Genomic DNA, 27,390 nt, shown 5'->3' with positions numbered 1-27,390 from the left:
ATATCATCCGTCTTCAAATGGACTTGCGGAGAGAGCCGTACAAACATTTAAGGAGATGATGAAAAAAAGTGCGGAAGGGAGTTTGGCAGCCAAGGTGTCACGAGTTCTGTTCAGCTACAGAATAACACCTCAATCTACCACAGGACTCTCTCCTGCTGAGCTGTTGTTAGGACGTTGACTACGCTCCACTCTTGACCTGGTTCACCCAGATCTAAAAAGGAAGGTGGAAAACCGACAAATCAAACAAAAGAAGAACCATGACAGAAGGACAAAGAGCCGCAGTTTTGGAGAAGGCGATGCGGTCCTTACCAGGAATTTCAGTTATGGTCCAAAATGGAGTCATAGACTCAATGACCGGTCCAGTATCATATACGGTCATGGTGGGAACTGGTCAGGTAGTACGCAGACATGTAGATCAGATACTGACCAGACAAGGGGAAATCGAACTGGAGGTTCCAGAGGAGATGTCGGAGGACAAGTTGGCCCCCAGTTATCCAAATGCATCGGTGGTACCACTACCACGAACAGAGCCAGTTCCACCTGGACCCCTTCGTCAAGAGGAAACCATCGTAGCAGAGTCAGATACTCTGAGTACTGCTCAGGAGCAGCAGGTGGCAACCAAGCAGGGACTTGACTGTAAGACGTTCACCAAGGTCTCACAAGCCGCCAGAGAGATTGATAACGACCTGCTAGATTCGTTCAGTATGGACTATCGTTAAAGGAGTTTCCTTATGGGACTTTTTAAGAATGTTGTTAAGAAATTAATGTTCATCTTAAGAGGGGAGGGATATAGTAATCTGGGATGTCATGTTTAAGTTATCCACCAGATGGAGCCAAATATTAAGGATTCACATTCACCAGTTTTTAAGGTAATGGGTCATGTATTCAATGTCCTGGTACACCAGTTTATACGGTAACGTGGCATCGCATTATGGGTATGACTCAGAGGTGAATCCTCCATCTTGCCATCATGCAGTAAGAATTGTGTGTCTTGCCTGCAGCCTGTAAGAGATGTTTCTCTGCTACACCGTGTAATTAAACAGTTGGGTTTTGTTCCTAATATCTCGCTTATCTCAGTTTCTGACCTTACCACTCGGATATCACAACATCCTCAGAAGAAAAATAATAAAAATGAAAAATCAGTGTTGTTAGGAGAAGGGGGAAGAAAACTGGAGGGAAAAGCCAGGAGAAAATCGGAATGCATCTCTTTAAAGCACAAAGTTGTTGTGGTGTTCAACAACAAGAACTTGCATTTATATCACGCTTTTAACGTAGTAAAATGTCCCAAGGTGCTTCACAGGTGTGATTATCAAACAAAATTTGACACCGAGCCACATATGGAGAAATTAGGGCAGATGACCAAAAGCTTGGTCAAAGAGGTAGGTTTTAAGGAGCGTCTTAAAGGAGGAAAGGGAGGTAGAGAGATGGAGAGGTTTAGGAAGGGAATTCCAGAGCTTAGGGCCCAGGCAGCTGAAGGCACGGCCGCCAATGGTGGAGTGATTAAAATCAGGGATGCTCAAGAGGCCAGAATCGAAGGAGCGCAGAGATCTCGGGGGGTTGTGGGGCTGGAGGAGGTTACAGAGATGGGGGGGGAGGGGGGAGGCCACGGAGGGATTTGAAAACAAGGGTGAGAATTCCGGTGTCCCCATTAAAAAGTTGCTCGTGTGATCCATGAATGAATTAGGCTTTTAACAGGCAGAGCTAGAGGCAGTTAACATAATATACAGCCGGTTGACCTCCAGTCACTTGCTGCAGTTAAAGACTGGGAAATGAACAGATTCATCGGTTTATTATTGACCCGGGGCCCATTACATCGCTGTTAACCTACTTTTTACATTCAGATCACAGAGATTATTAGCTCAGGTGAAGAATCTGTCAGCACGAGCTCGGCGCTGTGTTTCCCTGTTGTCGCCGGCAGTCCCTCCCAGCCATCTGCTCGGGTTGCCAACCCTGCTAGGGTCGCCCTGGAGTCTCCAGGAATTTGAACACCTTCGTTTATTAGTTATAAAAATATTGGAAATGGTGGGGGGGGGGGGAAAAAAGGCTGTATGGCGGGGCCGACTGGAGGTGGGAGGTCATGTGATGAAGCCTCCAGGAATACGTTCAATCAGAATTGGCAGCCCTTTCTTTCGGATGGGACATTAAACCGAGGCCCCGTCTGCCCTCTCTCAGGTGGACGTAAAAGATCCCGCGGCCACTATTTCGAAGAGGAGCAGGGGGGAGTTCTCCCCGGTGTCCTGGGGCCAATATTTATCCCTCAATCAACATCACTAAAAACAGATTATCTGGTCATTATCACATTGCTGTTTGCGGGACCTTGCTGTGCACAAATTGGCTGCCGCGTTTCCCACATTACAATACTGACTACACTTCAGAAAGTACTTCATTGGCTGTGATGTGCTTTGGGATGTCCCAGTGGTCGTGAAAGGCGCTACAGAAACGTAAGTCTATCTTTATTTTTTAGCATCATTCCTGACAGGAAATTCAGGCCAGGGAAGAAGCGAAGGCAAAAAGATCGCAGGTTGTTAGAATCGTACCAATACCTGACCTTAAAACAAAAAATGAAAGGCGTGTTTATACGGAGGGTAGTGGGGCAGTCTGCAGATGGATCCACCTCCATCTGTTGGCTACATTCTAAAACACCTAGAAGGACAAGGGCAGCAGGCGCATGGGAACACCACCACCTCCAAGTTCCCCTGCAAGTCACACACCATCCCGACTTGGAAGCATGTTGCCGTTCCTTGATCGTCGCTGGGTCAAAATCTTGGAACTCCCTCCCGAACAGCACTGTGGGAGCACCTTCACCACACAGACTGCTGCGGTTCAAGAAGGCGGCTCACCACCACCATCTCAAGGGAAATTAGGGATGGGCAATAAATGCTGGCCTTGCCAGCAATGCCCACGTCCCATTAATGAATAAATAAAAAACAATTACAACTTGCATTTATAACACCTTTAACAGTTTAGGGGTACTGTAGTGTAGTGGATTTGTTACAGGATTAGTAATCCTGAGGCCTGGACTAATAATCTGGAGAAATGTGAGTTCAAATCCCACCATAACAGTTTGATAATTGAGGTAGGACATTGAGCAGTGTAGAGGAACAAAGGGACCTTGGAGTGCATGTCCACAGATCACTGAAGGTAGCGGGCCAGGTAGATAAGGTGGTTAAGAAGGCATACGGAATGCTTGCCTTTATTAGCCGTGGCATAGAATACAAGAGCAGGGGGGTTGTGCTTCAACTGTACAAAACACTAGTTAGGCCTCAGCTAGAGTACTGTGTGCAGTTCTGGTCACCACAGGAAAGTTGTGATTGAACTAGAGAGGGTACAGAGGAGATTTACAAGGATGTTGCCAGGAGTAGAGAATCTTAGCTATGAGGAAAGACTGGATAGGCTGGGTTTGTTTTCCTTGGAACGGAGGAGACTGAGGGGGAGACCTTATTGAGATGTATAAAATTATGAGGGGCCTAGATAAAGTGGATAGAAAGGACCTATTTCCCTTAGCAGGGGGGTCAAAATCCAGGGGGCACAGATTAAAAATAATTGGTGGAAGGTTTAGAGGGGATTTGAGGGGAAATGTCTTCACCCAGAGGATTGTGAGGGTCTGGAACTCATTGCCTGAAAGGGTGGTAGAGGCAGGAACCCTAACCACATTTAAAAAGTACTTGGATGTGCACTTGGGATGCTCTAACCTGCAGGGCTATGGACCAAGAGCTGGGAAGTGGGATTAGGCTGGAGAGCTCTTGGTTGGCCGATGTGGACACGATGGGCCTAAATGGCCTCCTTCCATGCTGTAACTTTCTATGATTTCTATTTGAATTCAGTTTAAAATGTGGAAATAAAAAGCTGGTTACAGTAAAAGTGACAGTGGAGCTGTCGGATTGTTGTAAAAACTCAACTGGTTCACTACTGCCCCTTTAGGGAAGGAAACCTGCCGTCCTTATCCGGCCTGGCCTATAGGTGACTCCAGTCCCACACCAACATGGTTGACTCTGAAGTGGGCTAGCGAGCCCCTTGGCTATATCAAACTGCCACACATGCCACCACCTTCTCAGGGCAACTAGGGATGAGCAATAAATGCCGGCCTTGAAGGGATTATTACTAGTCCTTGCCCCTTTAGGGCTACCCTGGATCAGGCGTATTCCTCAGACGTTCACTTTCAACTAAAGTTTGAGATAGCCGAATCCTAAAGACGCTTAATTGGGTCTAAAGGTCCGGACTATCTCTCCCTAAAGGAAAGGAACAACCTGAAAATGTTACCGTCCTCCAGATAGCACTTTTAATAAGTTTAGCTAGAGTGTAACGTTCCGGGTATTATGAGTGTACAGAGATTGAGTTCACGAGTTTGATACAGAAGTATTATGTGAGACAATTCTAAAAATATATAGATTTATTAAAGAACCGACATATAATTTACAGTTGGTGAGTCAATCGCAACATTAACAGTTCCAAAAAAAGAAAGCTTACAATTCTATTATCAGAGAACCTACTCTCAAATCTTAACTTCGCTACAGTTTTATAGTTCTTAGTTTTATTCAGGATATCCACCAAAATCAAATACAGTACCTTTGATCCCCGAGGTACAAAGAGTTGGAGACTTACAGAGCTGGCTCTGAAGCCGAGAATTGCTTTGCCCCTTTAAGCGAGTCTTACTATCCCATTTGAGAGTTCAATATTTATACCCTTTTCCAGTGGTATTTCCTTTAAGGTTTTCTGCTGATGTAAGCTAATTATCTCTAGTCATTTTTCTGCTGACCCCTGCAATTCTTACAGTCACCTCAGCTGGTAGCATTACTGAACCATGTCTCTCCTCTAGGTGTTCAAAGTTTATCATAAAAAATGGTGTAACAGCAGGTGCGCTTTACTTGGTATCATTTTTATGAAGGCAGATGTTTGTTACTTTTATGTGCTTCTTTACGAGGTGTAAATTAGAACACCTTATACAGGGTGAACTATTGTCTTGTTCCCAAAGGTTCAGACTGTCAGGAGCCTTTAACCTTCTGTTTCAATAAGGCTATTGATTCAGTGTCAACAACTTATCTTATCTCAATAGCCAGAATGCTATCACAGCTTTTTCATCGTTAGGTTTCTAGATTTCCAGACCCAGTTTGTCATGTTTTAATAAGGCCAGAATTCTTTCATAGAATGGTGTCTTTTTCTGAATAGGTTATATGGCTTATTCCTTCACAGTCTTTCCATTGATGCCCAAATCCCGAGAACGAATATTACAAAAAGAAAACAGTAAATGTCTCATCTCAAGGTGTTTCATAGAGGAGAAATGGACGAGTTAAGGGAGATGATTGAAAGCCAGGCCTAAGGTTTCAAAGTAAGCTTTGAAGGTGGTTTGAAGGCAGAAAAGGAGCAAGCGGATAACGGAGGGTCCAGGGAGTCGGGCCCGGGTTGAAACTGTGCCACTGGTAGTGGGGGGGGGGAAGATGGGGATGCACAGGAGGCCAGAGTTGGAGATCCAATGGCCGGGCAATGTGACATAGGGTTGGAGGACAAAGTGGAGGTAGAGTGGGGCGAGATGGTGGAAGGATTTGCAAAGCAGGATGAGGATTTTAAATTCGTTCGTTAGCAGATAGAGGGGGAGAAATTCAGTATCGCCCCGTTTGGGGTGCAATTATTGGCCAGGTGCAGAGTTTAACACCTGGCGCTAATTATCTCCTCCAACTGCAAACTTGGCTTCTATCGCCCCTGAAGGTGATTGGAGCACTAAATCAGGCGCTGCACACCTCTCTTAAGGCGCTAACGCCGAAGAGCAAGGCGCTAACTCAGAGCGCTGGTGAAGCTCATGTGATGTCAGTCAGCAATGGAACACAGACACACTGGCGCCGGCCAGTTCTTAAAGGGGAAGGTCGCTCTTGCTCTCCATCCACACCCTGCTCATTGCAGCCTTAAATCTCGACTTGGAGAGACCTGTACATCAAATCTGCTGGAAAGAACAATGGGGAGGTCCAGGGAAAGAGCTCAGAGTGCAGCCCCCATTGTCTCTTCTAAATCGATGCAAGGAAGATCAAATCAAAATGAACCTGCAAAGTGCTGCTCAGTATCCAAAACTCCTTCACACAGCATTGAATCTCTCCAGAAGTCTCTCTCTCTCTCTCTCAGAATGCGTGGTACAAAAATGTCGCCGACAAAAAAAGGCAGGACGTGGTCGCCTTTAAATAGCGCTCCCCCAGTCCCTTCGCGACTGCAAAATGCTCCCCTCAACCTGTCGTTGCTAGCGGCAGGCAGTAAGACAGGGGGTGCCACTCAATATCCGGTCTGGGGCACTACCGGGGTGTTGCACGCTCGACTGACGTCACGATCTGCGGGCGCAGGAGATCATGGCGATAGCGTTTAGCACCGCCGCAAAATATCTGGTCAATTTCGCGAGCGACGCAAACATTGCCGCATCCGGGCGCCAGTTGCTTTGCGCCCCATTAGCGCCCTCTTAAGGCGCTAACGGGAGACGCAAACCAAACAAATTTTTCCCCCAGAGAGCCAATAGTGTCAGTGATTAAAGTGGAATTTGTTAGGAGGGATGGAGTATCCTACTTTTTTTGGAATGTTATCTTGGTGCATACTAAGTGTCTACCAAAACTTCTCAGTAACAATTGAACCACTCCGTGATCACTATATAAATTATAGAGTGGTTTCACTGTTGCTGAGCAGTATGGGTAAGCTCTGCATCCATTAACGTGCGACTGACTCTTCACCTGTAGCGGTAGCTGCATTCTCGGTCATTCCAGCTTTACTTCCGCTAAGGCACATTGTTGAGTAGAGGAAGCTTTGCTCTGCATCGAACTGGGAATGTTTGATGCAACACTACGGTACCGTGATCAGTTATACCTCATACCCTACAACGCTCTTCCCAGTAATAGCCAAGACCCTGCAACATCATCCCCAGTACTACCCCACACACCACAATGCTGGAGTTAAAACACCATGGCCTAGAAATTCGTCTCGGGCGGTCAGGCAAAACGGGCGGTATCGGATCGTCCGCCCATTATGAGCAGAAATTTTCTCCAATTAAATATTGGGAAGACCGAAGCCATTGTCTTCGGTCCCCACCACAAACTCCGTTCCCTAACCACCAACTCCATCCCTCTCCCTAGCATCTGTCTGAGGCTGAACCAGACTGTTCGCAACCTGGGTGTCATACTTGAACCTGAAATGAGCTTCCGACCACATATCCGCGGCATAACTAAGTCCGCCTATTTCCACCTCCGTAACATCGCCCGTCTCTGCCCCTGCCTCAGCTCATCCGCTGCTGAAACCCTCATCCATGCCTTTGTTACCTCTAGACTTGACTATTCCAACGCACTCCTGGCTGGCCTCCCACATTCCACCCTACGTAAACTTGAGGTCATCCAAAACTCGGTTGTGCATGCCCTACCTCGCACCAAGTCCCGTTCACACATCACCCCTGTGCTCGTTGACCTACACTGGCTCCCGGTTAAGCAATGCCTAAATTTTAATATTGTCATCCTTGTTTTCAAATCCCCTCCATGGCCTCGCCCCTCCCTCTCTCTCTAATCTCCTCCAGCTCCACAACCCCCCCGAGATATCTGCGCTCCTCCAATTCTGCCCTCTTGAGCATCCCTGATTATAATTGCTCAACCTTTGGTGGCCGTGCCTTCTGTTGCCAAGGGGTTGAGCTCTGGAATTCCCTGCCTAAACCTTTCCGCCTCGCTACCTCTCCTTCCTCCTTTAAGACGCTCCTTAAAACCTACCTCTTTGGTCAATCTGCCCTAATTTCTCCTTGCGTGGCTAGGTGTCAATTAAATTTTGTCTTAAAACACTCCTGTGAAGCGCCTTGAGACGTTTTGCTACGTTAAAGGTGCTATATAAATACAAGTTGTTGTTGTTGTTGTTGCTGCGTACAAGGGGCAGCCGATCCGAAACTGCCCGATTTGCGCCACAGCCCGAGATGAATTTCTAGGCCCACGGGTCTCATTTCTGGAGAATAGGCTGAGTTTCAAACTCACTCCGGCCCCAAAACTGACCCAGAGTTAAAATCGGGCCATTTCTGTTTTTATTTTAACCAGAGCAGTGTTCCACGTGTTCAATGGACATACTGTAATATGGAGCTTTGCTCATTGTCCGGTTTAAGGGCGAAACGGCTATCCTGTGTATAGGTATTTGCACCGTAACAAAATTCAACATCTGTGGCCCTGATACGTGTATGAGAAACTGCAGGGAAACATCATCATTTCACCTGCCGTTGAGCTACAACAGGAGAGGCGTTCAGACATTCCAGGAGGAAAGCCCCATGGACTAGCCTGCTGTCCAGTGAATGCCAGATTGAAGAGTGTAAAAGCGCTGACATGAATCAGTCATTCATGAAAGAAAGACTTATGAAATAATACTGAGCGGCCTGTGGGTGGCGCTGTCCAGGGAGAGTATGAATACTCAGGCACGGGCCCAGCTTGCGCAGGACATTTTTAACAGGAACTAGTGAAGGACACAACTAGACCTCCATGTTGTAAAACAGTTGATTAAAGCTTTGTTTAACGCTTAGACCAAGTGCCTAGTAGTTTTCTTACGTCAAGCACGAGCCTTTTCCTTTGCTGGCTCTGCTGGGTCCAGCAGGGGCCTTGTTTGGTGCAGGAATCAATGGCAATCTACACCAGTCCCTTCACGTTGAGCACTGAACCCTGGATAGATGGGTGCCCCTCGTGCCATTGCTCATGGCCGATGCGTTGCCGCTAATGAGCTGCATGACAAGGGCCACTCTTCAACTTTCCTGACTGCCCCTGGCTAAACCTCTCGAACCTTCTCCTCTCTCTCTCTTTCATCATCTCTCAAAAGTGCCTTTCCAATTTAGAGTTAAATTGAATGTGCTCACTCCCGACACAAGTTATCTTTCTTCTCGCTGCTGGCTCTTTTGGGTGTCACTGAGCCAATTTCCCTTTGTTCCCCCTCCACTCGCTGATGTTAGGGTGAAAAGGGAAATGTTTTCGGCCCATTTTGCAGAGGGCATGCGGTGCTCATCAGAGTCTGGAGGCTTGAGGCTCATTGGGCCGCGTTGCAACCATTTGCCACACGCTCCAATTTAGGCCACCTACCTTGCTCCTCGCTGACAATAGCCCTCGGGTAAGTCTGGGAGCGGGGGTGGGGGGAGGCGGTGGGACGGAGAAGAACGGGAGTGGAGGGGCTCACGATCGCAGTCCGGCAGCGACCCTCAGGTATGTTTGCAAGGTAAGTTAATAAAAAATACACATCCTGACGTAAGAAAACTACTAGGCACATGGTCTAAGTGTTAAACAAAGCTTTAATCAACTGTTTTACAACATGGAGGTCTAGTTGCGTCCTTCACTAGTTCCTGTTAAGAATGTCCTGCGCAAGCTGGGCCCGTGCCCGAGTATTTATACTCTCCCTGGACAGCGCCACCCACAGGCCGCTCAGTATTATTTCATAAGTCTTTCTTTCATGAATGACTGATTCATGTCACACCCTTTTGGTGGGGGCCTCCGGCGGTTCCTTTGAGGACCGACCGCAGGTTCGACCGCATGTGGAACTCAGCGGAGCGTGTCCGGCGCCAACAAATTTCCAGAAAAGGTCCTGAAACAGGCGTTAGTTGCCTCATTTACACAGTCAACGCGCCTGATTAAAATGGTCGCCCGGGACGCCATTAAAGCCGCCTTTTCAATGCGGCGGTACCCGTAACGCAAGCGCCAATCGGGCGCGGGACTTTGCGCCCCAAAATTGGTAGTCCTCTTTACCTCCGCTACGAGGACAATTTCTACCCCATTGACACCTTGCTGGAGTACAGTTGATTGGCACCCCATCCACCACCTTAAACATTCACTCCCTCCACCACTGGTGCACCGTGGCTGCAGTGTGTACCATCTACAAGATGCACTGCAGCAACTCACCAAGGTTTCTTCGGCAGCACCTCCCAAACCCGCGGCCTCCACCACCTAGAAGGACAAGGGCAGCAGGCGCATGGGAACACCACCACCTCCAAGTTCCCCTCCAAGTCACACACCATCCTGACTTGGAAATATATCGCTGTTCCTTCATCATCGCTGGGTCAAAATCCTGGAATTCCCTACTAACAGCACTGTGGGAGTCCCTTCACCATATGGACTGCAGCGGTTCAAGAAGGCGACTCATCACCACCTTCTCTAGGGCAACTAGGGATGGGCAATAAATGCTGGCCTTGCCAGCGACGCCCACATCCCATAAACGAATAAAAAAAAGTTCCACAGGTGCCAGTCACCCCTGGGTACCACGCCGAAAGTGGCCATTATTCACGTGTGCGTGACAGGGGGGCTACTCAACTACAGGGAGCATCACAGACATGCAATGAATCGGTGTGTGTGCACACTTCCAGCTGGGGCAGGGGTGAGGGGGGAGTGGGGGGCGGATGACGGGTGGGGGGGTGGGGGCGGGGGGCTGCGGGGGTGGGGGGCAAGGGGGTGGGGGGCTGTGGGCAGTGGGGGGCGGGCACTGGATACTGATCCTGAAACGTGGCAGATTTTTTTCCTGCTGTCCAACATGGGGAGTTAAGGCCAAACGCTGCACACTAAGATCAGGTAACGCAACACACGGGGGAACTTGTTCCTGGGCCTTTGCCTAGACTGGATGGCTAAGCCACTCACTTAGGATTGCCAACCCTCCGGGATTGGCCTGGAGTCTCCAGGAAGTGAAGATTAATTTTCAGGACAATACCGCCAGCAAAACCCGGGAGAAAAATCAAAGGGGTGTTAAAAACATTTTTTTTTAAATTTTTCATTTGCTTATTAGTTATAAAAATATTGGAGATGGGAAACCCAGTCTGTTTGACTGGGTGGGGAGGTGGGAGGTCATGTGCGCAAATTGGCTGCCGTATTTCGTGACTCCACTTCAAAAGTATTTAATTGGCTGTAAAGAACTTTGGGACATCCTAAGGTTGTGAAAGGCGCTATATAAATGCAAGTTCTTGGTCACCACTCCGTCAGTCCAGGTTATGTGCTGAATTTTCTGGAGTGGGTCTTGAACCCATGACCTTCTGAATCAGAGGCGAGGGCGTTACCCACTGAGGCACGATTGACACTTTACTGTCCTAGGGAAGGAGACAAAAGAAAACAGTCTTGGTTTCTGGTCCTGAACTTTACCCACTGTTCCTGCAGGACAATGTGTGTGTTGTCATTGTGTGAGGACAGGAACTTGCTCTCGCTCGTGAAGCTCCCCATGAATGAATAGCCTGTCAACTCATTTCACTGGCTGATGTGTGAGGAATGGCCACATGGCTGAGAGCCTGCAGCTGTGAAACTGCACTGCAGGATAATTCCAGAAAGGAAGGGTGACAAAATCTCTAAACGCTCATAATGGCTAAAAAAAGAATCACCACTTTAGCAGGAACCAACCTTTTGTTTCTTTGTGTTACTGAGGCAGCAGCTTGGAGCTGCTGTTAGCTCAGCCTGCCTGATACTGCACTAATACATTGCGAGGTGCCTGTACCCAGCATTGCTCCACCTCTGTTAAACTCCGAGTCCACAGATTCATTATGAGCTTCTGCACACGCACACACACTCGCACACGCTCACATAACGTGGCTCAGTGGACAGCACTCTCACCTCTGGGTCAGAAGGTTGTGGGTTCAAGTCCCACTCCAGAGACATAAGCACAAAAATCTAGACTGACACTCTAATGCAGTGCTGAGGGACTGCTGCACTGTCGGAGGTGCCGTCTGTCAGTTGTGACGTTAAACCAAGGCCCCGTCTGCCCTCTGAGGTGGACGTAAAAGATCTCATGGCACTATTTCGAAGAAGAGCAGGAGAGTTCTCCCCGGTGTCCCGGGCCAATATTTATCCCTCAATCAACATCACTAAAACAGATTATCTGGTCATTATCACATTGTTGTTTGTGGGAGCTTGCTGTGCGCAAATTGGCTGCCGTGTTTCGTACATTACAGTGACTACACTTCAAAAATACTTCATTGGCTGTAAAGCGCTTTGGGACGTCTGGTGGTCGTGAAAGGTGCTATATAAATGCAAGTCTTTCTTTACTCACACTCACACATACACATAGACAAACACTTACACAGACACACACCCTCTCTCTCTGACACTCACACTCTGACAGACTCACACACCAGACATTCCAACATTATTCCCTGGGGGAAACAGATGGGAGGCAGAGGGTCAAGGCACCTTGCGTAATTGGTCTGCGAGTGGAACTGGAAAAGGCTGGAGCTCGGTAGTAATGGGTGACAAGGGGGGAGAAGCGCCTCGGGGGGGGTGGGGGGGAAGTGCGGTGCTGAAGGTAAAATACGCGTGACATGAATCAGTCATTCATGAAAGAAAGACTTATGAAATAATACTGAGCAGCCTGCGGGTGGCGCTGTCCAGGGAGAGTATAAATACTCGGGCACGGGCCCAGCTTGCGCAGGACATTCGTAACAGGAACTAGTGAAGGACACAACTAGACCTCCATGTTGTAAAACAGTTGATTAAAGCTTTGTTTAACGCTTAGACCAAGTGCCTAGTAGTTTTCTTACGTCAACGAGTTTTCAAATACAGTTCGTTTATTATCCTTACAGACGGGGCTGGTGTTGACAGTCAGGCTTCTGCCGGCTGCTTGTCCATGGGGGGGGGGGGGGGGAGGGGGTAGGGAGCTTCTTCATCAAAGGGCATGAGGAAGGTGGGGGGGGGGCTGACTGGATTCCCAGGACCTTTACTGCGGTACTCACGCCTGCCTTCTGGCTGGTGAAGTGACCGATGGTGAGGGCCGTGTCCAGGGTGACGTTCTCCACACTCTGGAATTTCCTGTCTGGAAGTCTCTCCCCCCCCAAAAGGCTGTGGATGCCGGGGATCAAATTGGAGCTTTCAAGACTGAGATGGGTCGATTTTTGGTTAAGGGTATCAAGGGATATGAAGCAAAGGGCGGGTAGATGGGGTTGATCAGCCATGATCTAATTGAATGGCAGAGCAGGCTCGAGGGGCTGAATGGCCGACTCCTGTTCCTATGTTCCTCCTTAAACCCCACTTTGCCGTGCTGCACCGCTCCAAAGTCCTCCTTAGAAGCTATCTCCTGAATACAAAATGCATTGCAGCAACTCGCCAAGGCTTCTTCAAACCCAAACCTGCAACCTCTACCACCTAGAAGATCAAGAGCAGCAGGTGCATGGGAACACCACCACCTGCAGGCTCCCCTCCAAGTTACACACCATCCTGACTTGGAAAGATATCGGCTGTTCCTTCCTCGTCGCTGGGTCAAAATCCTGGAACTCCCTCCCTAACAGCACTATGTGGGAGCACCCTCACCACACAGACTGCAGCGGTTCAAGAAGGCGGCTCACCACCACCTTCTCAAGGGCAATTAGGGATGGGTAATAAATGCTGGCCTGCGTGAACGAATAATAAAAAAAGAATAGCAGCCTTGGTCATCACCCCAAGTGCCCCGCCCCCATTCATGCTTTGAGTGGGGGGGCGGTCTGGCCTCCAATTGTAAAGCTCCTTTGGGACGTTTTGCTATGTTAAAGGTGCTATGTAAACACAAAATGGCTGTTGTTGTTGAAGAAAACGTCACAGCCTGAAAGTATCTCTGATATTGGTGGACGACCACTTATTGAGGGTAATTTTCACCTGTACCCCTGGGCGGATCGCTCGTCCATTGCGTGGGATGAATATCAGGCATGTTCTACAATGGGCTCCACCAGGGTATCACCCAGGCGGTGAAGGTGAAAATGACCCCATAAGATACCTTTCTTGGGTTCAGCATTTCCGATCATGCCCCTTGAATACAGAAGATTAAAGGCGATCTAAATTAGGTGTTTATAAGATGTTTAAAAGATTTGCTAGGGTAGATAGAGAGAAACTATTTCCTCTGGTGCGGGGAGTCCAGAACAAGGGGGCATAACCTTAAAATTAGAGCCAGGCTGTTCAGGGGTGATGTCAGGAAGCACTTCTTCACACAAAGGGGAGTGTAAATCTGGAACTCTCTCCCCCAAAAAGCTGTTGAGGCTGGGGGTCAATTGAAAATTTCAAGACTGAGATTGCTAGATTTTTGTGAGGCAAGGGTATTAAGGTTTACGGATCCAAGGCGGGGAGATGGAGTTAAGTTGCAGATTGGCCGTGATCTAATTGAATCATGGCCGAGGGGCTGAATGGCCTCCTGCTGTTCCTATGTTCCTTCCTAGGTTACAAAGGGGAGCCCTCGCTGTTAATGGTCCACAGCATGGTTTTACCTTCCCAATATCTACTCAATCTCGAGCCTGCTTCGGGATTGAACAGAGAACCTTTGTTACGACAGATCAGTTTACTGGTTGGATCAGCTGCCCTCACAGGGTCCATTTCGATTTCAGGAGGAGATGGAATAAAGACTTCACTAAGCAAGGAGCTCAGGTTATAACTATCAAGGCAGACTGAGCAGGCTGGGGCTCATTTCTCTAGAAGAGAGAAGGCTGAGGGGTGATCTTTTTGTCTTATAACACTCCTGTGAAGCGCCTTGGGACGTTTTACTATGTTAAAGGCGCTATATAAATACAAGTTGTTGTTAAGATTATGAAAGGGTTTGACAGGGTAGACGTAGAGAAGATAAGAACATAAGAAATAGGAGCAGGAGTAGGCCAATCGGCCCCTCGAGCCTGCTCCACCATTCAATAAGATCATGGCTGATCTGATCCTAACCTCAAATCTTCTATCACTGTGCATCCACCCGAACCCATGTTTCCACTTGTGGGGGAGACCAGAACTAGGGGCCATAAATAGAAGAATCACTAATAAATCCAAAGGGGAATTCAGGAGAATGTTCTTTGCCCAGAGAGTGGTGAGAATGTGGAACTCGCTGCCACAGGGAGTGGTTGAGGCCAATAATGAGAAACGTACATGCTTACGGTTTTGTCACCACAGGGGCCCCGATTTTTAACTCCAGGTGGATTTTCCGCTCAGGTGCTTGGGTCTCAATGATGTCATCAGGCCCCAACATTACATACATAAAGAAGGACCCTGTTGGCTCCGGACGCGTGTCCTTGCTGAGCAGGTTAAAGTTGCAGACGTTGGAATCGTGGCGGCTTTCGGACCGGCAGGAGCCAGGGCGATTTTTAACTGCCCACCTGCCTGGTTTCTGCTGAGCGAATGGGTTAAACTCGCCCGTGTTTGTATGACGTTTATCTATTGTGCTTTAAGTAAAGGGATTAGTGCCTCTGTGAAAATAATTAGCAGAAGAGAAGGCTGCCAGATGAGTGCTCACCCACTAATCTCACAACCTCAGGATGTCCCAATAGCCGATGAAGTACTTTTCAAAACTAGACTTCAAAAGTGCTCAAGTGGCTGTAAAGCACTCTTGTGACGTCCTGAGCTCATGAAAGGTGCTATATAAATGTAAGTCTTCCTTTCTTTTGAAGTGTAGTCACGTCCCAAAGCGCTTTACAACCGATGAGGTACTTTTTTTGAAGTGTGCTCACTGTTGTAATGTAGGCAACGCAGCAGCCAATCTGCGCTCAGCAAGATCCCACAAACAGCAGTGTGATAATGAAGAGTGAGCAGGATAGTAACAGACTTCAGGAGGCTATAGACAAACTGATGAACTGGGCAGACACAGTGTTATGAATCTTATGATCCATGAAGAAAGACTCATGAAATAACACTGGACGGCCAGCTGGTGGCGCCGTCCAAGGAGTATAAATACTCGGGCGTGGGCCCAGCTTGCCCAGGACATTTTGTAAGGCAGGAACTAGTGAAAGATAACTCGACCTCCATGTTTTGAAACAAGTTGATTAAAGCCTTGCTTTATACTCGAACCAAGTGCGTAGTGAGTTTTATTACGTCACACAGGGCAGGAGAAAATCTAATGCAGAGAAGTGTGAAGTGATTCAGTTTGGTAGGAAGAATGAGGAGATAAATTAAATGGTACAATTTCCAAGTGGGTGCAGGAACAGAGAGACCTGGGGGTGTGTGTACACAAGTCTTTGAAGTGGGCAGGACAAGTTGAGAAGGCTGTTAAAAAGGCACATGGGATCCTTGGCTTTATAAATAGAGACATGGGGCTGGATTTTCATTGAGGAGGCGGGACTACAACTTTCGGGGTTGTAGTCCCACCTCCATCGAGTTGTAGCCAACCCACGCAATTTTGACTTGATTGACCTTGTTGAGCTCGCCCAGTGGGCTCAGCAGGCCAATTAAGGGCCACCCGGCAACAGGTGACGTCACAGACTGATATTTCATCTGTCAAGACCTTTTGACAGATGAAATATCAGCGTTTCACAGCTGTTTGAAGCTGTCAAACACTGACAATCTGTACTCCAGGTTAACTCCTTCCTCTCAGGATGATTTAGAGATCTCTCCGGAACAGAAAGCTGAATGCTGCAACTTTTGACAGCTCGCGGCCATTCTGCTTTCTGTGCCGGTGAGATGAGGGACTCCCGAGACCTGAAGGAAGGAAGGCTGTAAAGGTAAGTAAAACTTCTTTAAACACTTTAAACACACCAAACACACTTACCTTTGCACTCATGCACCCATCAATCACCTGAACACCAGACATCTCGACCCCTCCAAGCCCTTCAGCCCAACGGTCCGCCTCGCTAACTTTGTGTGGTTTGGAGCCGTTGGGAATCCCACACTTTAAGAATGAAAATAGGGATTAGGCTAAAAACTGCCTGTAGTTAATTGGCACTAATCCCTTCCCGCCTCGGGGAGGCGTGTCCCAGCACAGGTCGGGTATCCGCCTCCTTTGAAACTGGCATGGAGGCGGGTTGGGGGTGGGATGGGTTTGTGCCCCCCCCCCCGATTTTGGGATTTTAACCCCCACACGCCTCCAATCCCACCTCCACGGCCCAATGAAAATCCTGCCCATAGAGTACAAAAGCAAGGAAGTTATGTTAAACCTTTATAACAAAGATTTTTTAGGTCCCAACTGGAATATTGTGGCCAACCATACTTTTGGAAGGATACAGAAGAGATTTACTAGAATGGTAACAGGGATAAAAGGCATCAGTTACGTGGAGAGACTGGAGAAGCTGGGGTTGTTCTCCTTGGAGCAGCGGAGGTTAAGATGAGATTTGATAGAGGTGTTCAAAATCTTGAAGGGGTTTGATACAGTAAATAAGGAGAAACTGTTTCCAGTGGCAGGAGAGTCGGTAACCAGAGGACACAGATTTAAGATAATTGGCAAAAGAACCAGAGGCGACATGAGCAAAAAAAATTACATAGTGAGTTGTTGCGATCTGGAATGCACTGCCTGAAGGACGGTGGAAGCAGATTCAATAGTAACTTTCAAAAGAGAATTGGATAAATACTGGAATGGGAAACATTTACAGGGCTATGGGGAAGAGCAGGGGGGAGTGGGGATAATTGGATAGCTCCACCAAAGAGCTGGCACAGGCACAATGGGCCGAATGGCCTGTGCTGTATCATTCTATGACTAGATAAACCATTTTTAGTGATGTTGGTTGAGGGATAAATATTGGCCAGGACACCGGGGAGAACTCCCCTGCTCTTCTTCAAAATAGTGCCATGGGATCTTTTACATCCCCCTGAGAGAGCAGATGGGGCCTCAGTTTAACATAGAGCCATAACGGCACAGAAGGAGGCCATTTGGCCCATCAAGTCCATGCCGACTCTCTATAGAGCAATCCAGTCAGTCCCATTCCCCCGCTCTCTCCTCGTAGCCCTGCAAGTTTATTTCCCTCAAGTGCCTATCCAGTCTCTCCTTGAAAACATTGAGTGTCTTCACTTCCACGACTTCCATCGTCAGCGAGTTCCAGGTCCTCACCACTCTCTGCGTAAAAAAGTTTTTCCTCACATCCCCCCTGTATCTCTTGCCCAAAACCTTAAATCTGTGTCCCCTAGTCCTTGTACCATCAACTAATGGGAACAGCCTTTCCCCGTCTAGCCTATCCAAACCCGTCATGATCTTGTACACCTCTATCAAATCACCCCTCAACCTCCTTTGCTCTAATAAAAACAAATCCAGCTTCTCCAACCTGACCTTGTAGCTAAGATCCCCCATCCCTGGAACCATTTTGGTAAATCTCCTCTCAAGGGCCTTCACATCCTTCCTAAAGTATGGTGACATCTCATCCGAAAGACGGCACCTCCAACAGTGCAGCGCTCCCTCAGTACTGCACTGGGAGCGTTAGCCTAGATTTCGTGCTCATGTCTCCAGAGTGAGACTTGAACCTATGAACTCTTCTGACTCAGAGGCGGGGCTGCTACCAACTGAGCCATGGCCGAGACCATTTAAACTCAGGCTAGGATCTCTGGTTGTGCTAACAGCGGCATGAGAAGAAGAACTGGACCAAACACAGCGATGTGACTGAAGTGGAGGAGTTTCTGGAGGATGTGCGGCTGCAGGAGCAGATGGCCGGCGGTCTGGTGTCTTTAAAGGCAGATGATGGCCTGTACTTCATTGACACGGTAGACGAAAGGAGAGATCTGCTCCATGATAAAGGAAAATTGAAGCTTCTGTGGATCGACCTAATCACCTAATCACTCCCCACGAGGCTGAGGTGTGACTGCATTCCCACTGCAGGGTTAACGAGTGTGCTTTCCCTAAACTGTTTCTTCTCCTCTTTTCGTGGGCTGAAGAAGCAGGCTTCTGCTCAAACGGCAAGGGCCAACTGTATATAAATACCCACCCCCGATCCCAGTAACTCGGGAATGGGGTCATGGTGCGACTGGGACCAGAGGACATTCATCTCACTGCGTTACGGTTATGGCGGTGGAGTGGGAATGTGGATTTGTTTTGGGCGCCTGTTACTTCAGGGGAAGCCGGAATAGGCTGAAGGGCCTCCTTCTGTGCTGTATCATTCGATTTCAGCCTACTGTTAACAAGGGCAGACGTCGACGACGAAGTCCAACACCACCTTCAGTGTGCCAGTGCAGCCTTCGGTCGCCTGAGGAAGAGAGTGTTTGAAGACCAGGACCTCAAACCCGGCACTAAGCTCATGGTCTACAGAGCAGCAGTGATACCTGCCCTGCTGTATGCCTGAGACATGGACCATGTACAGCAGGCACCTCAAAGCACCGGAGAGGTACCACCAACGCTGCTTCCGCAAGATGCTGCAAATCCATTGGCAGGATAGGCGCACCAATGTCAGTGTTCTTGCTCAGGCCAACATCCCCAGCATTGAAGCTTTGACCACACTCGATCAGCTCCGATGGACGGGTCACATTGTCCGCATGCCCGATACGAGACTCCCAAAACAAGCGCTCTACTCGGAGCTCCAACACGGCAGAGGAAACACTTCAAGGACACCCTCAAAGCCTCCTTGAAAAAGTGTAACATCCCCACCGACACCTGGGAATCACTGGCCCAAGACCGCACAAAGTGGAGGAGAAGCATCTGGGAAGGCGCCGAACACCTCGAGTCTCTTCGCCGGGAGCAAGCGGAAGCCAAGCGCAGGCAGCGCAAGGAGCGCACGTCAACCCAAGCACCCCACCCACCCGCCCCTTCAACCACCGTCTGCCCCACCTGTGACAGAGACTGTAGGTCCCGCATTGGACTAATCAGTCACCTGCGAACTCATTTTTAATGTGGAAGCCAGTCATCCTCGGTTCCGAGGGACTGCCTAAGAAGAAGAAGATCATTCGATGATTCTATGATTCTAATGCAGGTCCATAGTCGGTGTCAGTGATTGTACATTAGCTGTAACCCTCAGTTCATGTTTTATTCAGTCCCTGCAGTACAGTTGCTGGGGAGCTCACTCACATATTAACACTTCAAACACGGGCCTTGATTAAGTGGCTAATTCCAAATTGCATGTGACAGGATAATTCATTTAACACCAATTCATTGCGATGGCCCTAGTCCCTACTATTTGTCACTTTTTCACCCATCGATGCCTCTCATTTTCCTTGCGAGAGTCTGGTAACCGTAAATCTACTTGCTTTGCTTTCTCTCCTGGATCGATAGCACAAGGCACCATTGAGATTCAGTTAATATAACACTATAACCTTGGAAACCTCACAACTGCAACCCAGACAGTGTTTATGTCCTGAGAGCAACAACCTTGCAGCTGAAGGCTATTTCAACAACAACTTGTATTTATATAGCGCCTTTAGTGTAGTAAAAACATCCCAAGGTGCTTCACAGGAGCGATTATCAAACAAAATTTGACACCGAGCCACATAAGGAGATATTAGGACAGATGACCAAATGCTTGGCCAAAGAGGTAGAATTTAAGGAACGTCTTAAAGGAGGAGAGTGAGGTAGAGAGATTTAGGGAGGGAATTCCAGAGTTCAGGGTCTAGATGTTCCCGATGGCGGGGGAGTCCAGAACCAGGGGTCACAGTCTAAGGATAAGGGGTAAGCCATTTAGGACAGAGATGAGGAGCAATTTCTTCACCCAGAGAGTGGTGAACCTGTGGAATTCTCTACCACAAAAGGCAGTTGAGGCCAATTCATTAAATATATTCAAGAAGGAGTTGGATATATTTCTTAAGGCTAAAGGGATCAAGGGATATGGGGAGAAAGCAGGGACAGGGTACTGAATTTGGATGATCAGCCATGATCTCATTAAATGGCAGAGCAGGCTCGAGGGGTCAAATGGCCTACTCCTGCTCCTATCTTCTATGTTTCTATGTTAGACAGCTGTAGGCACAGCCGCCAATGGCAGGGCAGCTATTGGAACAGTCAAGTCTGGCGATAACAAAAACCATGGATGAGGGTTTCAGCAGCAGATGGGCTGAGGCAGGGGCGGAGACGGGCGATGTTACGGCGGTGGAAGTAGGCGTTCTTGGTGATAGAGAGGACATGGGGTCGGAAGCTCAGCTCAGAGGTCAAATTGGACGCCGGGGGTTGCGCACTGCCTGGTTCAGCATCGGGCAGTGGCCAAGGAGAGGGATGGAATCCGATGGCTAGGGAACGGAGTTTGTGGCGGGGGCCAAAGTCAATGGCTTCAGTCTTTCCTCCAAGTCACACATCATCCTGACTTGGAAATATATCGGCCGTCCCTTCATCGTCGCTGGGTCAAAATCCTGGAACTCCCTCCCTAACAGCACTGTGGGAGCACCTTCACCACACGGACTGCAGCGGTTCAAGAAGGCGGCTCACCACCACCTTCTCAAGGGCAACTAGGGATGGGCAATAAATGCTGGCCTTGCCAGCGACGCCCACATCCCAGGAACGAATTTTAAAAAAAAATGTAATTGGAGGAAATTTCTGCTCAGACAGTGCTGGCAAGCAGCGTGACAAATCAGAGGCAGGCATTTCCCAGAATCATTGAGTGAATGCTACACTTTAAATGTATAATCGAAGAACCTATTTTACTGCTGTCGGACTGGTCAGGCTGGTTTTTTTGCCGAGCTACTTAGAAATTTTTAGATGCAAACCAAACACCAAAGGTCCATTTGTTCCATTAGAAGTGCCTTCTTTTTCCACTTGTATTTCTGTCTTATGATAAGAAGCTATTATTTATTTAGGTGTTAGCCGTGGTTCAGTGGACAGCAGGGGGTAGCACTCTCGCCTCTGAGTCAGAAGGTTGTGTTTTCACGACCGACTCCTGAGACCCGAGCACCAAAATCCAGGCCGACACTCCCAGTGCAGTGCTGAGGGAGTGCTGCAGTGTCGGAGGTGCCGTCTTTCAGATGAGACATTAAGAACATAAGAAATAGGAGCAGGAGTAGACCACACGGTCCCTCGAGCCTGCTCCGCCATTCAATAAGATCATGGCTGATCATCTACCTCAACTCCACTTTCCCACCTGATCTCCATATCCCTTGATTCCTCTGGAGTCCAAAAATCTATCGATCTCAGCCTTGAATATACTCAACGACTGAGCATCCACAGCACTTTGGGGCAGAGAATTCCAAAGATTCACCACCCTCTGAGTGAAGAAATTCCTCCACATCTCATTCTTAAAAGGTCGGCCCCTTATCCTGAGACTATGCCCCCTAGTTCTAGATTCTCCAGCCAGGGGAAACAACCTCTCAGCATCTACCCTGTCAATCCTTCAGAATCTTATATGATTCAATGAGATCACCTCTCATTCTTCTAAACTCCAGAGGGTATAGGCACAATCTACTCAATCTCTCCTCATACGACAGCCCTCTCATACCAGGGATCAATCTAATTAACTTTTGTTGCCCCACCTCTAAGGCAAGTATATCCTTCCTTAAATAATTGGACCAAAACTGTGCACAGTACTCCAGGTGTGGTCTCACCAGAGCCCTGTACAATTGTAGCAAGACTTCCTTACTCTTATACTCCAACCCTCTAGCAATAAAGGCCAACATGTCATTTACCTTCCCAATTGTTTGCTGTACCTGCCATGCCAGCTCTCTGTGTTTCTTGTACTAGGATACTTAAATCTCCTGAACACCAACATTTAATAGTTTCTCACCATTTAAAAAATATTCTGTTTTTCTATTCTTCCTACCAGAGTGAATAACGTCACATTTCCCCACATTGTACTCCGTCTGCCACCTTATTGCCCACTCACTTAACCTGTCGATATCCCTATGCAGGCTCTTTGTGTCCTCCTCACATTTTACTTTACCACCTAGCTTTGTATCATCAGCAAACTTGGATACATTGCACTCAGTCCCTTCATCTACGTCATTAATGTAGATTGCAAATAGCTGAGGCCCAAGCACTGATCTTTGCGGCACCCCACTAGTTACAGCCTGCCAATCTGAAAATGACCCGTTTATCCCTACTCTCTGTTTTCTGTCTGTTAACCAATCCTTTATCCATGCTAATACCTTACCCCCAACCCCTTGTGCCCTTATCTTGCTTAACAACCTTTTATGTGGCACCTTATCGAATGCCTTTTGGAAATCCAAATATACTACATCCACTGGTTCCCCTTTATCTACCCTGCTAGTTACATTTTCAAAATGGCTATCAGGTCCTGGGGATTTGTCAGCTTTTAGTCCCATTAGTTTCTCAAGTACTTCTTTTCTACTGATATTAATTACTTTAGGTTCCTCGCTCTGATTAGCTCCTTGTTTCCCCACTATTTTTGGTATACTTTTTGTGTCTTCTACTGTGAAGACAGATACAAAATATTTGTTTGAAGTCTCGGCCATTTCCTTGTTCCCCAATATAATTTCTCCTGTCTCAGCCTCTACGGCACCAACACTTACTTTTACTACTCTCTTCCTTTTTACTAAGAACATAAGAATTAGGAGCAGGAGTCGGCCATATGGCCCCTCGAGCCTGCTCTGCCATTCAATAAGATCATGGCTGATCTTCGACCTCAACTCCACTTTCCTGCCCTATCCCCATATCCCTTGTAGAAGCTCTTACAACTTGTTTTTATAATTCTTGCTAATTTACTCTCGTGTTCTATTTTCTTCCTTTTTATCAATTTTTTGGTAATTCTAAACCGAGGCCCTGTCTCCCCTCTCAAGTGGACGTAAAAGATGCAATGGCACTATTCGAAGAAGAGCAGGGGCGTTCTCCCCGGTGTCCTGGTCAATATTTATCCCTCAATCAACATCACTAAAAGACAGATTATCTGGTCATTATTTCATTGCTGTTTGTGGGAGCTTACTGTGCGTAAATTGGCCACCATGTTTCCTACATTACAACAGTGACTACACTTCGAAAGTACTTCATTGGCTGTAAAGCGTTTTGGGACATCCTAAGGTCGTGAAAGACACTATATAAATGCAATGGGCCTCCATCAGTGCCAAATAAAACACCAGAACACAAACCAAAAGCCCTTCGCCCTACCCTGCCCCTCGTCTAAGTCTGCATTTGGCAAAACGTGTGCCCAACCCCAGTATAATCACATGTTCTGTGGAAACAATATTTCAGCAAGCAGGTGGTCAATCTGTGGAACAGGCTCCCCAGGGGGCCGGTGGAAGAAGTTAGCGTTGATACATTAAAATGTAAATTAGATAGGCTTTTTTTTAACAGAAAATAACATTTTGGGTTACAGTGTGGGACCACCTGAGAGGGGCAGACGGGGGCCTTGGTTTAACGTCTCATCCGAAAGACAGCACCTCCGACAGTGCAGCACTTCCTCAGCACTGGCACTGGGAGCGTGGGCCTAGATCCTGTGCTCAAGTCCCATGGAGCGGGGACTCTGAACCCACAACCTTCTAGACTCAGGAGCGAAAGTGCTGCCCACTGAGCCACGGCTCTCACCATTCCTCAGACAGATAGCCTGGCAACACGTCACTGGCTTTAGGCCCACACATGAAGCATGGCTACGCAGGAACAGTACCAGAGGGCAGCCAGCACCTGTCTGACATATATTCCAGCATCAGCGCTACTGGGAGAGAAAAAAAAACTGAACAAAGAAAATTGCTGAAGGATTTGCGTAGTGACGGGCCTGCTGTTGAGTGAGTTTTAATCACTAGATTAGTCATTGCAACGACAGCGGGGGAGGGGGAGCTGGGCCCCCATTTTATTGGCAGGATTTTTTAACAGATTTCTACCTGGAACGTATTGGTTGTTGGGCTTTCTGGCTTGGTGTTACGTTCGGAAAATATTAAGAGTTAGTCAACCAGCTGATACCCATCAAGGAAGCTTTTGACACAAAAGAGAGGCTGGGGTATTGATTCTTCCCATTAATCCACCGCATCTAATCAGGTTGGTAAAGGAATTGATGTGATTAACTTTGTTAAATACCGCAGCTGACATGCATTACACATGGGCTCTATCGCATTGCGTTTGCTTTCTCAGCACCTGCCCTGCTGACGCCACAGAATCTTAGAACGGCATAGCACAGGAGGAGGCCATTCGGCCCATCGTGCCTGTGCCGGCTCTTTGAAAGAGCTATCCAGTTAGTCCCACTCTCTCCAGCTCTTTCCCCGTAGCCCTGTAAATTTTTCCCCTTCAAGAATTTATCCAATTCCCTTTTGAAAGTTATTATTGAATCTGCTTCCACCACCCTTTCAGGCAGCGCGTTCCAGATCACAACAACTCTCTGCGTAAAAATATTTCTCCTCATCTCCCCCTGTGGTTCTGTTGCCAGTTACCTTAAAATAGCTTAATTATCAGCTGCACATTCAATGAATTGTGAGGTGGAAACTTTGATGTTACATTACTGCAAAACCAGCACAGCTAAGAGACCAATAAAGAGAAAGAAAGAATTTGCATTTCAATAGCGCCTTTCATGACCTCAGGACGTCCCAAAGCGCTTTACAGCCAATGAAATACTTTTGAAGTATATTGTTGTAAAGTAGGGAAACACGGCAGTCAATTGGTGCACAGCAAGCTGCCATAAACAGCAAGGAGATAAATGACCGGATAATCTGTTTTAGTGGTGTTTGTTGAGGGAGAAATTTTGGCCCACGAAGAACTCCCCTGCTCTGCTTCGAAATAGTGGCCGTGGGATCTTTTACATCCAGCTGAGAGGTGCACACGGGGCCTCGGATTAGCGTCTCATCCGAAAGACGGCACCTCCGACAGTGCAGCACTCCCTCGGTACTGGCACTGGGTGTGTCAGCCTGGATTTTTGTGCTCAAGTCTCATGGAGTGGAACTTGAACCTACAACTTTCTGGCTCAGAGGCGAGGGTGCTACAGCTGACACCTCAGATACTGGGTGAGCTCCTTTCTTTTTGTCTTTACAGTGACCACACACACAACAAGAACACTGCAGCTAGAGAATTTGAAGGAGGTGCTTATTCCGCTCGTATTCCACCGTATAGCTCATCCGCAAGTTTGTTATCATGCAGCAAGAGGCCTCTCACACTGGTAGAACCAACACCACGAATGGTCCACCTGTAAATTTAAACGCAATACTTCCCAAGATCAGGAAGGTTTCCTTAGACCTTATTACTGTAAATCGCCGCTCTCGCTGTGTCTTGGCAATCATTCCTCCCTCAACCAGCAGCACCAAAAAGGGGAAAGTCTCTGGAGGGGGACTTGAGCCCACAACCCGCAGACGAGAGCGCTACCCACTGAGCCACAGCTGACCTCTTCAAAAAAAATAGGGAAAAAAAGGTGACATGGCTCCCAAAGCTCGCCACCACTGGGGGTTTGCCTCGCCTCATGTCTGGGTCTGCTGTAGAATAATTGATAGAGATTGATTGCTGTGGCTAGTCAACAACTCCCATTATCGCTGTGCGACTACCAGGATGGTAGATGGCAAGCGAGATCGACCTCGGTCTTTTCTCTTTCAGCAATTCCTATTTTCCCATCGTAGCTGAAAACGAGCTGAGTACCGGTGGAGAATGATTGAAAATTTATGCGGTGGAGCCTGCCCCCCCACCACACCCGCCTCACCGACCGACCTGTGCTTCTCATCCAAGCTCCCCCCACCCCCTCCACCGGGACCCCGCTTGCTGCATCCAAATAGTGGAGAAGGGGGGCCTGGATCCCTTAAGGATTTTCCTGGTGTTCATCTCTGATACCGTTGCTTTCCAGGGCTGCCGTGCGGAAGGTAGTCTCCCAGACGTACCCACCGCGGGGTGGGGAGGGGGTGGGGTGGAGAAATGGGGCAGTGAGACGGAAGGGGGGAGGTGAAAGGTAAAACTTTACTAGTATTTTTAGCAATACACGCTGGTGTGTAAACCAAAGAACAACTTGCCTCCTTACTTTCTGTTGCCTGCCTCTGAGCATTAAAGCTGCATAGATGAGCAACCAAAGACAATAGACGCATAACACCAACAGGGCAAAGAAGTAACAGAAGATGTCTGAGCGTCGTGCAATAATTCATGGGTATATTTTCCAGAAAATGCAGGAGGAGGCCATAGTGGCCCAGGTATATCGTATACACAACACATCTTGTGCAAGAGCTATGGACAATCTATGAGTATAACATGCTGCAGTATATATATATATATATATATCCATCCACACACACACACATATATATATAATTCATACACACAGATCTATTCATACACACAGATATATTCATACACACAGATATATTCACACATATATATATATACATACAGACAGATATATTCATCATACATATATATATACATACACACAGATATATTCACACACATATATATATACATACAGATATATTCATCATATACATATATATACACATACACAGATATATTCATCATACATATATATATACACACAGATATATTCATCATACATATATATAAATACATACACAGATATATTCATACATATATACATACACACAGATATATTCATATTCATATATATATACATATACACACAGATATATTCATACACATATATATACATATATATATATATACATGCACATAGATATATTCATACAATATATAAATACATACACACAGATATATTCACACATATATATAATACACACAGATATATTCACACACACACACACACATATATATATTCATATATACACACAAATATAAATATTGGACCATAACCTTTAGGAGAAAATAAAATTGGGAATACTGGGAATACACCACAGAATCTTATCTCTACAAATATTGATGGACTTGCTGTTCATTTTCAGCATTTGCTGTTTTCAGCTTTGTTTCCTCTACTTGCAGCTTTTCATTTGTTATAATTCAGCCTTCAGCAGATTGTGTTTGAAAGAGCACAGTTTG

General features: G+C 47.4%; 1 protein-coding gene across 1 annotated transcript in view; it reads right to left on the bottom strand.

Annotated features, from left to right (window-relative positions):
- arhgef49 (Rho guanine nucleotide exchange factor 49) overlaps positions 1-27,390 on the bottom strand; it is a 227,943-nt gene that overhangs the window by 200,395 nt on the left and 158 nt on the right. The window lies entirely within an intron of this gene.

Source organism: Somniosus microcephalus, chromosome 4 (genome assembly GCF_052327205.1).
Source record: "Somniosus microcephalus isolate GS21.2 chromosome 4, FLI_Smic_1.0, whole genome shotgun sequence".
Taxonomy (NCBI): Eukaryota; Metazoa; Chordata; class Chondrichthyes; order Squaliformes; family Somniosidae; genus Somniosus; species Somniosus microcephalus.
The sequence above is the reverse complement of the archived record's forward strand: the minus strand, read 5'-3'. Positions and strand labels throughout refer to the sequence as shown.